General features: G+C 51.7%; 1 long non-coding RNA gene across 1 annotated transcript; it reads right to left on the reverse strand.

The window, feature by feature from the left end:
- Positions 1–2,365: 2,365 nt before the first annotated feature.
- Positions 2,366–5,384, reverse strand: LOC142864822 (uncharacterized). The gene is made up of 3 exons (XR_012915120.1): positions 5,182–5,384; positions 4,608–4,772; positions 2,366–2,718 (listed from the first exon to the last, which is right to left on the reverse strand). It is a non-coding gene; the product is annotated as an uncharacterized LOC142864822 (long non-coding RNA).
- Positions 5,385–13,921: the final 8,537 nt, after the last annotated feature.

Here is a 13,921-nt window from a genome sequence, read left to right on the forward strand (position 1 = left end):
TGGAAATCCATTTGATTTTGCTGCCCATTGCATGAGGAGATTAAGTAGGAAGATTAGCTAATAGATTTTAATATAATTAGTATCTAAATAACCAAAGTTTTGCCAGATTTCTAACAGCTTAAAAATATCTAACATCTACTCGTGTGACAAAAGAGAAACTATGATGATATGAAATTCTCAACACTGACTTCTGTCTATGAACTGTTATACAAAAATATGTCACAAATACTGAAATATTGTCTGTATTGAAAAATACTAAGAAAGTAATATAATTTGAAAAACAAAATTTAGCATAGAGTAAAAATGAGAGGTTATAATATACTTTCACCTAGGTAAATGAATAAAGTTATTAGTGACAATATTCAAAATTATATCAAGTAATTTATTGATGCAGAAAAATCCATGAGTATTGTAGCTCAAATAGCAATTATTTCTAGATGAAACAAAATAATGAACTCCTATGTCTTCATAAATGACTGCCCCGCAGAAAGGGTTCCTTATTACCTAGATTCAAATCCTTGCTCCATAGCATAATCTTGGAAATTTTTACTTAACTTCTCCACGCCCCATCTTTCTTGTTTGTGAAATGAGAACACCATTAGGATTTTTGGTGGGGGTCAGCATAAGGAATAAGTGAGAAAACAGAGTAAATGTTCAATAAATATAGAGACCATAATGATGATGATGACTGAGAGAAGTTCTGAATTGAGATATTACTCAAAAATCACACCTTATTAAAACAGAACATCACACAATGTTATAAAATACACTGTTTTTACAATACGATACTGATGGAGAATCAGAGCTGCTTTTATGGCTGTACGGTCTGTGCACTGAACAATTCTAGACTTACAGAGAGAGTGATATACACAGAGCCTGCTGGATTTACAGGCTAAACAGTTTACAGGTAAACTGATGTGCAGTTGTTTGTAATAGTCTCTAATGATCCTTCGTATTTCTGTGGTGTCAGTAATATGTACTTTTATATTTCTTATTTTATTTGGGTCTTTTCTCTCTTTTTTATTACTGAATCTAGCTATTGGTTTATTGATTTTGTTCATCTTGTAAGAAACAACCTTTTGTTGATATTTTTTCTTTTTAGTTTTAATTTTATTTCTGCTCTGATCCTTATAATTTTTTCTTCTACTAATTTTGTGTTTAGTTTGTTTTTGCTTTTGTAGTTTCTTGAGATGCATCGTTAGGTTATTTATTTGAAATCTATTTTTTAATGTAAGCGATTATTGCTATAAACTTTCCTCTTAATGCTGCTTTTACTGTATCCCATAGGTTTTGGTATGTTATGTTTCTATTTTCATTTGTTTCAAAAATTTCTTACATTTTCTTCTAAATTTCTTCATCGAAACATTGGTCATTCAGGAGCATGTTGTTTAATTTCCATATATAGATGTACAGCTTCCAAAGTTCATCATGTTATTGATTTCTAGTTTAATTCCATTGTGGTAAGAAAGGAGATTTGATATAATTTCAATTCTTTTAAATTTGTTGAGACTTTTTGGGGACTTAACATGTGGTCTATCCAGGAGAATGCTGCATGTCTTTGTGAAAAGAATGTTTATTCTGCAAAGTTGGATGGAATGTTCTGTAATTGTCTGTTAGTTTCATTTGGTCTACAGTGCAGTTTAAATCCAATGTTTCTTTGTTGCTTTCCTGCCTAGAAGATCTGTCTAATGCTGGGAGTGTGAAGTCCCTAACTAGTAATGTGTTGGAGCCTATGTTTCCTTTTGGATCTAATAATATTTGCTTTGTATATCTGAGTGCTCTGCTTTTGGGTGCATATATATTTGTCATTGTTTTATCCTCTTGTTGCATTGATTCCTTTATCCCTTATATAATAACCTTTTCTTCCTCTTTTTACAGTTTTTGATATAAAATATGTTTTATCTGAGGTGGATGGAAAGTAAATCTCAGTTTGGAATACAATAATATAGCAACAACAATAATGGTAAAACTTAAAAAATAAGCTTACTAAGATTCCACTCCCTGAGAATAAAATAAAAAGAATGAAAGGATATCTATATTTATTGAACATGTACTCTGTCAAATACTTTTACATGCTTTTTATCAGTTAGTCCTTACAAAAAGTCCAATATGGTAGATATTTATTTACCCCATTTTATAGATGATGAAACTGAGGTTCAGACAGGTTAAATAAACTGTCCACAGTTGCGGAGCTAGGAAATGGCTTGTACCTCCATGAAACCATGATGAGGGAGCCAGTTGGAATCCCAGTGTTTTTAAGGTGAAAGAAAGGGACTCTAAAGACCATCTTCTTCAAAGTCCTTATTTAGAGAACGAGGAAATTAAACCCCAGGGCCCAGCGTCGTTTAGGCACTTGGTTCTTTATTGCAGAGCCAGAGTCAGAGCTCAAGCTCGTTGACTTTTAGTCCAGTGCAGCTTCTGCACCTCCACGGATGGCCTTTGACAGGCTTCAGCAGAGGGTGAGATTCACTTTTCGATGACCCCTATTTATAGTGGATTTACCTGCGCTCGACAGGTAGACCTGCAGCGAGCATCGGATAAATGTGTTCAAACCAGTCTTCTTGCTGAGGTGGGCCTCAAAAGACTTTCCCAGCAGCTGATTTCATCTGCTCATATAGCCCAGCCCACGCCCCTGCTGCCCCTTCCCGGAGCTCTCTGCTCCCGTCCCCTCGGTCCCCTTCTGTTCCTCTGAGCAGGAGGTTTCAGGAAAAGAGGAGCCTGGGAGGGAAAGATGAAGTAGGTAAATAAGAAAGAAAATACAACACCAAGGGAGAATATTTGTGACTATCCCAAAGGCAAAGGAAGTTAAAAATATGTTTTGGGCAAAGGATAACAATGTAAAAGTTAATTTGAGACTTCTTCCAAGCCCTCCTGAAAGGATTGTACTTACCTGGTTGTTTATAGTCTGGCATGTTACTTTAAAAAATAATTCTCATTACTTTATACTCACGCATCATATTCCTATTCAATCCTTTGTAATGTCAAATAAAAGGGAAATAATAACACCTTATGTTTGTATATTGCTTTACAGCTTACTAAGCACTTTTACAACCATAATCTCATTTGATCTTTACAATAATCTTGTGAAGTAGCTAAGGAAGGTTATTATTAATCCCATTTTACAGAGGAGGAAACTGAGGCTCAGAGAGATTAAATGAGTTGCTCAAGAGCACTCAGCTAGTAAGCAGAGGCCAAGAATGGCACCTGGCATTTGAAATAGAGTAGTGGGCTGCAAGGGGCTGTTGAAACACTCCACGGAAGAACTTAGTATGGCCAAAGAGAAAATTTTCCATTTCATGGATTCAGCATTCAAACCAAGGTCTCCACCCACAAGTTCAGAGCTGAAACAGACCTTGAGGGCAAACTGACAGGACACAGCAACATGTGGAGGGACCAGAAGGTAAAATGATGTATGCAAATACAGAACTTATTGTACAGTTTCAAGACAGGCATAATTTTTACATCATTGCCATAAGGGGAAAGAAGTGCGGGCTAATGAAATGCATGAAAGCCTTAGAAAAGTCACAGATAAATAAATAACTTGAATTCTGCTTTTGCCTATTCAAAAGAAGAAAAAAGGGAAAAAATAAAGAAAAATGGAAATGAAGAAAAAATAGCAAAGCAGATAGATTCCCAGTACTCTATCTACCAAAAATTACCCAATATTTCTAATCTCTCACAAGACATATACAAATAATTTTAGAACTCTGTGTGCATTTGTGCATGCATGTGTATGTACATACATGCACTTCTAGGCTAAGTTATTGGTGAATATTTACATAATTTGGAGGTATAGAAAGTTTTCTAAGCATGATACCCAGGCACAAATCATAAAGGAAAAGATTTATACATATGATTATACAAAATTTAAATATTTCTCTCTCTTAAATCAACATAAAACAAAATGCTATAAACAAAATTAAATGAAAACAGATAAAAATATTTGGAAAATATATGTCTGACAAAGGTTAATGCCTTCATTTAAAAAATCTCTAATAAGCTAATGATGATGATCATCACCATAATAATGAAGTTTCCATTTGAGAAACACAGGCTTGGATCATGAACAAGAAATTGAAATGAAATGAGACACATAGCCAGTGAGCATATGATAATATGTTCCACCCTTATTTATAACTATATCAATCCACACAATATTTATTTTATTAATGTGGGAAAGTTGTATAATAAGTGTATAAAAGAGTTTACAAAGCCTGATGTTCAGTATTGCTCTTTTGTTTAAAATATATATCTAAGTTCTGGAAGAACAGAGGTAATATGAGTGAACAGTGGTTGTCTCTAAGAAGGATTATGGATACCTTTCTTTTTAAATTTAATTTTATAAATAATGAACATAAATCACTTTTGTTATACAGAAACCAAATTGGCCACTACTCCTGTAAGCAGGGGGCCTACCTTTCTGTAACACGATTGTTTCTATTTAATAATCACACGTGGGCCGGGCACGGTGGCTCATGCCTGTAATCCTAGCACTCTGGGAGGCCGAGGTGGGAGGATGGCTTGAGCTCAGGAGTTTGAGAGCAGCCTGAGAAAGAGTGAGACCCCATCTCCACAATTAAAAAAAATAGGAATCACACTTGACTTACAATATTAGGGTTTCAACTCCCATTTCAAGAACACAAACTGCCATGAGACGGGAAGGCTTTGTACACTCCATTTGAATAAATGATCTGAGCTGGCTTGTTCCTGGGTGTTCCTGCCCTTCAGGGTAATTCACATGGTTACCTCTTGGCTTCTTAGATATAATTACTCTACAAGGAAAAGAAGTGCCTAGATTATTATATAAACAAACACCATAATCATAAATGGTATCTTCTGGAATTTGGGATGTTGCCTATTTTTCTTTCATAGCAAAATTAGATTTAAGTCAATCTTGTATATGCTACATTAGAAACTGAAAACTTTTGCAGAAATCATCCATAGTGGCCAGGTCTAGACTCTAATGAGACCAATTTTGTCCCCATTCCAGACCCTCTTTCTTTAATAACCTTGCCCCAGGCAGCCACACATACTCAGCCGCATTAACAAGCACAACCTGCTACAGACACCACTGTTTAACCAGACACAGATGAAGAGAACAAGAGAACATTCCCACCACCCGCCACGAGACAGCCCCAGAACCCAAGAAACAGGCAGTTTGAAAAAAACATCATTTTCTACCTCTAAATATTCCAGAAAGTCAGATCACACTCATTGGAGAAGAGGGACGATCTAATATACTTGAGGAGAGCTTGAAATCCTGACAGTGTTTTTGCTTTCCGCGGCGCCTGCGGAGGCAGCTTGGCGGAGGCAGCTTGGCGGAGGCTCTGTCTCCGTGGAGGTCAAGGCAGCAGGTAGATTTTACGTGCCCAACCTGCCGTGCTAGTCCCACTGCAACAGTGAAGAGAAACATTCTCTGCAAGGAGGCACGCTCGCTCTCCGCTTAGCGCGATGCGCACACGGTTGAAGTGGAAGCGGGGCTCTGCTCTTGCTAGTCACACGCGTGACCGCCGCGTGGTACACTGGGGCCGCTGCAGGTCTCCTGCCTGCCCCTGCCCCGCAACAGGAAGGACCCTGTCCTAGGTGAGAGCGGCTCTGGCTCTCCATCTCCAGACATCCCACTGGGAGTGAGAGTGCACACATGCACACACGCACACTCATAAGGGGCTGTGAGGGGCTCATTTGGAACCCGGGTTGAAATCTTTGCTCGAATCTGGCAGAACCTGGCCGGCAGCAGTGGAAAATATTTCATCATCCTCATAATGATGGCACCTCACACTTTTCATCTTCAAAGTACTTTGCAAACAGTAATTAATTCCTATAATACTCATGAGGTAAGTAAGTAAACACCATTATCCCCATTTTATAGATAGAGAAACTGAGGTGAAGCAGCCAAGCAAATGGCCCCAGGCCAAAAGGAGCCGTCTCAGAGCAGGGATCAGAGGGAAGAGACCCCGTTGTCTGCTAATCCCCCCGGCTTGCAGCCGCCCAGCGGAAGGTAGCCAGAGGCGGAGGGAGGCCGGACCCCCAGGCCGGCTCCGCCTCCCCGCCCGGGAAATGAATGTTGCTATTCACCGTGTGGGCAGTTTGTGGGCATTCACTGCAAGGTCCCTTGCAAACTAACGACAACAAAAGACCCATTGAGGCCCCCTTCTCCTCGGACCAAGTACTTCCTGAGTTTTCCCTTGAAATCAGGGCTGTATGGCACGCAGGCCCTCAGGAAGCGGGGGCTCAGCCCACCCCACAGTGCTCGGGAGGCCGCTTGCAGAGCTGTGACCGCAGCCCCGGCCACACTGCAGGGACCTTCTCCTACGGGTTCCTGGCCAAGCTCCGTCCCGAGACAGCTATGGCCATGTGGCTGGCTCCACCCTGGAGCACGTATCTGTCGCCTCCTCACGGGGCCTCCCAGCGCCTGTGCCCCAGACGGACGGGACAAGGACACGTCTCAGTCTCAAGGAGCCGGCAGCCAGGCTGAAACCTGGCGTTAACGCTGCCGGCTCGGGCTGGGGGCGTGAACTGGACCGCACTGAGCGGCTTGTCATGAGGAAGGAGCCCAGGCGCAGAGAAGCGCGAGCTGCTGACAAAACCGCCGCCCCACTCGCACCGGTCCCAGTCCTTCCTCCCTCCCGGGTCCCAGGGACCAAGGGACAGTCACTCTTGTTACTCTCGCACTTCCTCCACCTGCCACCACGCCGGCCGCCTATTCGCTCGCCCCGCTCCCGCCACTGCCACTTCCCTGGGCAGCCTGCGGCGACTAGAAGCTGCTGCTTTAAGCAGTAGCGAGCTGGGTGGGGGCCGCGACCCGGCCCACGAAAGCCAACGGCCTGGAAGCGCTGAGTGCAGGTGGGGGTGGTCGCACTGCCCAGTCCCGTCTCCCCTGCCTCGTGTCCCGTGGGCCGCACGCGCGCAGAGCTGGGCCGACGGGCGGTTCCCTTGCTGCCCTCCCCGCCTCCTGCGACATCAGACTCGGGGATTTGGAAGGTCTCTTGGAAAAGTCTGAGCCCCAAGAACATGGTAAGGCACCCAGGAAAACGGTGCGCCGGAGGAACTGCCAGCGTCAGCCACGCCGCGGCGGGAGAGGTCCCCGAGGGCGCGTCCGCAGGCGTCCTGGCGGCAGCGTGGGGACAGCGTTGGCCCCGCCCTCCTGTTCCCGTCCACCCTGTGGCCAGCTAGGTGGACGGAGCTAGGTGGACGGAGCTCGGGTGTGTACAGTCTACACGGCCTTCCAAGAAGCACGAGGCAGCCCCAGGCGCAGCCTTGGCGAGGGAAGAAGCCCCCAGATCAAACAGGGCCCATGTCCTGCAAACGCAGGCGACATCCATCGGATGAGGCAGCACCGTGGTCAGGCGTGGCCCTCTCCACTCCACAGAATCGCGGAACGATGATCAAGAGAGACGTGGACCCCGCGGTTAAAGGAATCTCTCTGTCCCTGGGTTCCGGGTGGGCAAGGTCCTCCCCTCTGACCAAGGAGCATGTGGCGCCGGGGAGGAGTCCCTGACTGCCGTGGCAGGAGCCCGCTGCTCCGCGGCCGCCGGCTGGCGCGCTGCAGGCCGAGGCGCCACACGCGCCACACGGTCGCTGCCCCAGAGCGACACGCGGACACGGTCGCTGCCCCAGAGCGACACGCGCCATAGCGAAACGCGCCATAGCGACACGCCCCATAGCGACACGCCCCATAGCGACATGCGCCAGAGCGACACGCCCCAGAGCGACACGCGCCACACGGTCGCTGCCCCAGAGCGACACGCGCCAGCTGGCGCAGCTCCGCACCACGTGAAAGAGGCAGGCGCTGCCGCTGCCTGAGCCGCCGCAGGCCCTGTTCATGGCAGATCCCCGAGGTCGACGCTTCAGGGGACGGCGTGGGGCTGGGTTTCTGTTTCTCCAGCTCTGGAATTAATTCATCCAGCAGCGAGCAGGGAGCTGCAGGGACGCCAGGAGGAGAGGAAGGACCCTGGGCGTCTGTGGCTTTCCCTCACAGTGAGGGGCCACTGTTGGGCTGGGGCCTGGGTGTGAAAGCACTAGCTGCATGTGTGTGTGCATGTGTGTGTAGTGTGTGTGGTCTGTGTGTGTGTGGCCTGTGTGTGTGTGCAGTGTGTGTGCATGTGTGTGGTCTACGTGTGCATGTGTGGTCTGTGTGTGCGTTTGTGTGCATGTGTGTCTGTGTAGTGTGTGCGCATGTGTGTGTGCATGTGTATGTGGTCAGTGTGTGGTCTGTGTGCATGTGTGTACATGTGTGTGGTCTGTGTTTGTAGTATGTGTGGTCTCTGTGTGTGCATGTATGTGTGTGTGTGGTCTGTGTGTGGTCTATGTGTGTGTGGTCTGTGTGTGTGCATGTGTGTGGTCTGTGTGTGTAGTGTGTGTGATCTCTGTGTGTGCATGTGTGTGGTCTGTGTGTGGTGTGTGCAGTTTGTGGTGGAGGGTATATGTGGGGGGTGTGGCGTGTGTGTGTGGTGTGTGAACATGGGATGGTGGGTATGTGTAATACATGAGTGTGAGACGTGGTGTGTGTGTGGTGTGCGTCCGTGGTGTGGTGTGTGTCTGTCTGTGGTGTGTGAGGTGGTATGGTTTGCAAGTACGTGGATACAAGAGTGTGAGGTGTAGCGTGTAAGTGCTGTAATGTGTATGTTTATGTGTGATGTGTATGCGGTGCATAAATGTGTATGAAATGTGTGCGTTACGTGGAAGTTTGTGGTGCATGTGTGTGCTGTAAGTGCACCGGGCAGATATGTACATGGCAGGCAATTGTGTGAGATGCAAGGATGTGAAGTGTGATATGAACATGCTCTAGTGCGTGTGCTGCACATAGGTGGGTAGAATGTGGTACGTGTGGTACATACATGTGCACAGTGTGTGCACACACAGGGGTGTGTGTGCTGTAGTGTGCATGGGCACTGTGTACGTGGTCTGTGTGACATCAGTGTGTGTGGCATGTTCATGTGTGTGCTCGGGTGTGTGCTGTGAGCCTATGAGACGTGATATGTGTGAGAGTGTGTGTTGTACATGATAGACGTGTGTGTGGCGTGTGTATGTGCGTGTGGCCTGCGTGTGCTTGCCCCACGCACTCGTGCAGACGGGCGGCCCTTGACTCCGCGATGTTAGCAAGCGGCAGACTCGCGCCGCGGCTCAGTCCCGCGCAGGGGCGGCGCGCCAGGGCGCCAGGGTCCGCCGGGTGCGAGCGCAGGCCGCGCCCTCGGCCCGCCGCCCCTGCCCGCCGCCGCCCCTGCCCCCCGCCGCCCCTGCCCGCCCCTGCCCGCCGCTCCTGCCCGCCGCCCCTGCCCGCCCCTGCCCGCCCCTGTCCGCCGCCGCCCTTGCCCGCCGCCCCTGCCCGCCCCTACCCGCCCCTGCCCGCCGCCCCTGCCCGCCCCTGCCCGCCCCTGCCCGCCCCTGCCCGCCCCTGCCCGCCGCCCCTGCCCGCCCCTGCCCCCCCCTGCCCGCCGCCCCTGCCCGCCCCTGTCCGCCGCCCCTGCCCGCCGCCCCTGCCCCCCCCTGCCCGCCGCCCCTGCCCGCCCCTGTCCGCCGCCGCCCTTGCCCGCTGCCCCTGCCCGCCCCTGCCCGCCCCTGCCCGCCGCCCCTGCCCGCCCCTGCCCGCCGCCCCTGCCCGCCCCTGCCCGCCCCTGCCCGCCGCCCCTGCCCGCCGCCGCCCCTGCCCCCCGCCGCCCCTGCCCGCCGCCCCTGCCCGCCCCTGCCCGCCGCCCCTGCCCGCCGCCGCCCCTGCCCGCCGCCCCTGCCCGCCCCTGCCCGCCGCCCCTGCCCGCCGCCCCTGCCCGCCCCTGCCCGCCGCCCCTGCCCGCCGCCGCCCCTGCCCGCCGCCCCTGCCCGCCCCTGCCCGCCGCCCCTGCCCGCCGCCGCCCCTGCCCGCCGCCCCTGCCCGCCCCTGCCCGCCGCCCCTGCCCGCCGCCCCTGCCCGCCCCTGCCCGCCGCCCCTGCCCGCCGCCGCCCCTGCCCGCCGCCCCTGCCCGCCCCTGCCCGCCGCCCCTGCCCGCCGCCCCTGCCCGCCCCTGCCCGCCGCCCCTGCCCGCCCCTGCCCGCCCCTGCCCGCCGCCCCTGCCCGCCGCCCCTGCCCGCCGCCCCTGCCCGCCCCTGCCCGCCGCCCCTGCCCGCCGCCCCTGCCCGCCGCCGCCCCTGCCCGCCGCCGCCCCTGCCCGCCGCCGCCCCTGCCCGCCGCCCCTGCCCGCCCCTGCCCGCCGCCGCCCGTGCCCGCCCCTGCCCGCCGCCCCTGCCCGCCGCCCCTGCCCGCCCCTGCCCGCCGCCGCCCCTGCCCGCCGCCCCTGCCCGCCGCCCCTGCCCGCCGCCCCTGCCCGCCGCCGCCCCTGCCCGCCGCCCCTGCCGGCCCCTGCCCGCCGCCCCTGCCCGCCGCCCCTGCCCGCCCCTGCCCGCCGCCGCCCGTGCCCGCCCCTGCCCGCCGCCCCTGCCCGCCGCCCCTGCCCGCCCGTGCCCGCCGCCGCCCCTGCCCGCCGCCCCTGCCCGCCGCCCCTGCCCGCCGCCCCTGCCCGCCGCCCCTGCCCGCCGCCCCTGCCCGCCGCCCCTGCCCGCCGCCCCTGCCCGCTGCCCCTGCCCGCCACCGGCCTCCTGGGGAGTGAGAGGCGGAAGGAGCAGAGGGCCGCGGGGCCTGGGCCGCTCTGCTCCTTCCGGGCTCAAGCTCAGCCCTGACACTTCCCAGCGACATGGACGAGTTAGGTAAGCCCGAGGGTTGACATCTATAGAACACACACAATAGCATGCTCCTCCTGGGACGGGAAGTTCTGGTAACCGTGCACAGCGAGGTACTGTTTCCCGGTGTGAGCAGCTGGGGAGGGGGCGCGAGTTCGTCCAGGAATGAGGAGTCTCGGGCTGTTTTGGTTTTGGAAGTTCTGGCACTCAGCTCAGACCCTAGAACACTCAACCCGACGGCTCAGAACCGACTGGCCAGCGACACCGGAACAGCTGCCGCCCGCCTGGCTCTCCTCTCCTGCTTCCAGGGCGTCCAGCGTCTACGCGGCCGGCCATGCTCTTCGCCTTTTCTGTTTCTGCACCACGCTGCTCGCTCTGGATGCCTGTAGGGCCTCTGCACGAGAGACTGCGGGTGCAGAGGAACTGTCATCTAGTTAAGCTTCAGTCCTGAAAACATCTTAGGACAAAGCCTGTTCCCTGTCCGGGGTCCCGGCATGCCCGCCACCATCTCTGTCCCAAAGCGCGGCCTGAGCCGCGGTTGGTTGACACAACACATGCTGTGTTGGTGGCACTGACCCTTCCTGGTACCGAGTGCTCCCAGCACGAGCTCAGGGATGCAGAGTGTTCGCAGCAAGTGGAATTGAATGACTGGAATTGATTTCACAGGTGTTGGAGAACCTCAGAAACCAAATGAAAGAAAAGTGAGCCAGAAATGAGCTGCGAATGGGAGCCAGGACCACCCCTCGGCTGCAGAGACGAAAGGGGGAGGCGGGAGTTCCCACAGCCCAAGAGCACAGGCCACCCCACAGAGGGTGGGACGACCGAGGCCCTTGGCGGGGGTCGGGAGCTGGAGGCAGAGAGCTTGGGGACAGAGGCCTCCCCTCCACCCTCTGGTCTCTGGCCAGGGCCCCATCGGCCTGACCCCACTGACGGCAGCTGAACCGGCGTCTGGAAAGTGCCTCCCGCAGGGGCGAGCCCTTCCTGTGAAGTAGCCCCAGGGAAGGGCGCACGTCTGAAGGCAAACGCCCGTGGGAGCAAGGCCGGAGGGTAGGCTGAGCAGGTAAAAGTCACGGTCAGGTAAGCTCAGCGGTTTCAGGGCAGGCTGTGCAGCAAATGACCATACACGCAGCAGCTTAAAACACGACCCGCGTCTCCAGTTTCCACAGTCAGGAGTGTGGGCGCCCCTTCCCGGGGTTCTTGTTCCCAGTCTCACAAGGGTGTGATCGAGGTGTCGCCTAGCTGCGTCTTCATCCAGAGACTCAGCTGGGGAAAATCCACCGCCGGCTGCTCGGGCTGCTGGCGGAGCCCGTCCGCCTGTGGCTCGGCTCAGGGCCCGGCTTTCTGCCCGCCGTCAGCCGGGCGCCTGAAGGACACACAGCTGCCTGCAGTTCTCGGCCACGGGGCACCCCCACGAGGTCACTGACTTCACGAAGCCACCAGGACAGTCTCTCGCTCCAGTCTAAGAGGCAGCCTCACGGCAACATAAGCTAGTCACCCGCCAGACGGCCCAGCATCTTTGCCACGTTCCGTTGGTTTAAGGTCAAGTCCCAGGCCCGACCTGTGCTCGAGGGCAGGAGGCGACAGGAAGGCATGGACAGTAGCGGGCGGGTCTGTGGGACACCTGGGGCCTGTCCCCGGCAGCACAGCTGTCCCTGCAGCGTTGTGCACCTCAGTCCTGAGTTTCTTCTGTGGATGTGAATTCTTTAGAATACTCACTACAGAGTAAAACGGTAGGAACAGTCTTGTGAATGTTTTATCATCTGGCTCAGAAGATTAGCACTAAAGTCCACATACATTGCAATTAGTGAGAGCTAAGAGATAGTATAAAAATTTGTAAAGTAAATCCCATGCCAAATGAAACCTTAACTTTTAATTTGGACTACCCAAATACATCTTAAATGCTTTAATATTTTGCAAGCTCTTTGAGCAAGAAATTCCAGTTCTGGGAATTTATTCCAAGAAAATTATCATGGATAATTTTTTGTGGGCAAAAAAACCCCCCCAAAAACAAACAAACAAACAAAAAACAACAGTAGCTCCAAGGATGTTAACTGTGGCATTGCTTGTAATTGGGGGAAAAAAATCATGCAAAAACCTATTGTTTTACAATAGGGTATTGGCTAGATAAAGCTGCATTGTATTCATACAATATAATATGAAGCCCTCTTTGAATATAATGTAGAAGAATATAGAAGCATGTGGAAAAATGTTTACTATAGACTGCTAAGGAGAGAGAATAATCAGGAAACAGCATATCCATCATGATCATGTTTTGTCTTTGCTCTGTTTTGTTTTAGCACATCTAGACATGGGTAACGGACTAGAAGGATGCACACGAAATTTTAACAATGGTGATACCTTTGGATATTGAGATTAGATGTCATTGTTATTTTGCCTTATTATACTATTTAGATTTTCTACCATAAATATCATGTATCACTTTTATTATATGGAACATGTTCATTTTAAATATCTAAATTTTCATAGTCAAATATTAGGAACAATGGGTATATTAAAAGCAGCTTCAATAATTACCCAATAATTTGGGTCATGTTTCTCCTATTTTCCAGCTCTGTTACCCAAGCAAATCACTTAATTTCACTAACCTCAGTCTGATCATGTGTAAAAGAAAATGCCATCCAATCTTTCTAGCTCATAGCAATGTCTGATGTGACAATTAAATAGATGATGTGTAAGGAAGGGCTCACTAAATTGTAAAGCACAAGTAACAAAATATTTTTCCTGTGGCTATTCAAATTAAATAAGATATATCCTGTAAGGGTAAAGGAAGGCTCTGGTGGGTAAAGTTGTCACCGAACGTTATTCTGTGGAGCGGTTTCTCCTCGGCACCGCGTTCAGCCAGCCTCTCCCCGTGCCGGTTACCCTCAGCGCCCAACCAGCTCGAGTCCGTCAGTTACCTTTATGCCTTTAGTTTCCTACCATGACCTTGTAAGGTCAGCATTGGGTTGGGTCTGCAGGCTTTCTACCAGGCCCATTTCTGCAGAGAAACTGATAATCTCTGGAGCTTTTCCAGATAGAATCTATGATTTGGGGAGAGTACATTCTCCTGGGTAAAGCATAGCCGAAGGATGTCCCCAAGGTGGTGAAAATAGGAGTCAGGGTTCTCCACTTTGAGGACACTGCTGTCTGGGCTGGTTACAGTCCTAGATGAGGAAGGAGTGAAGGATATCAGTGACATAATAACAAACTTCCTAAAGCCCTGCTGTGTTGGTGTGATGGCCACAGCAGAGAACACGAAGAATGTGGACTC

Source organism: Microcebus murinus, chromosome 27 (genome assembly GCF_040939455.1).
Source record: "Microcebus murinus isolate Inina chromosome 27, M.murinus_Inina_mat1.0, whole genome shotgun sequence".
Taxonomy (NCBI): domain Eukaryota; kingdom Metazoa; phylum Chordata; class Mammalia; order Primates; family Cheirogaleidae; genus Microcebus; species Microcebus murinus.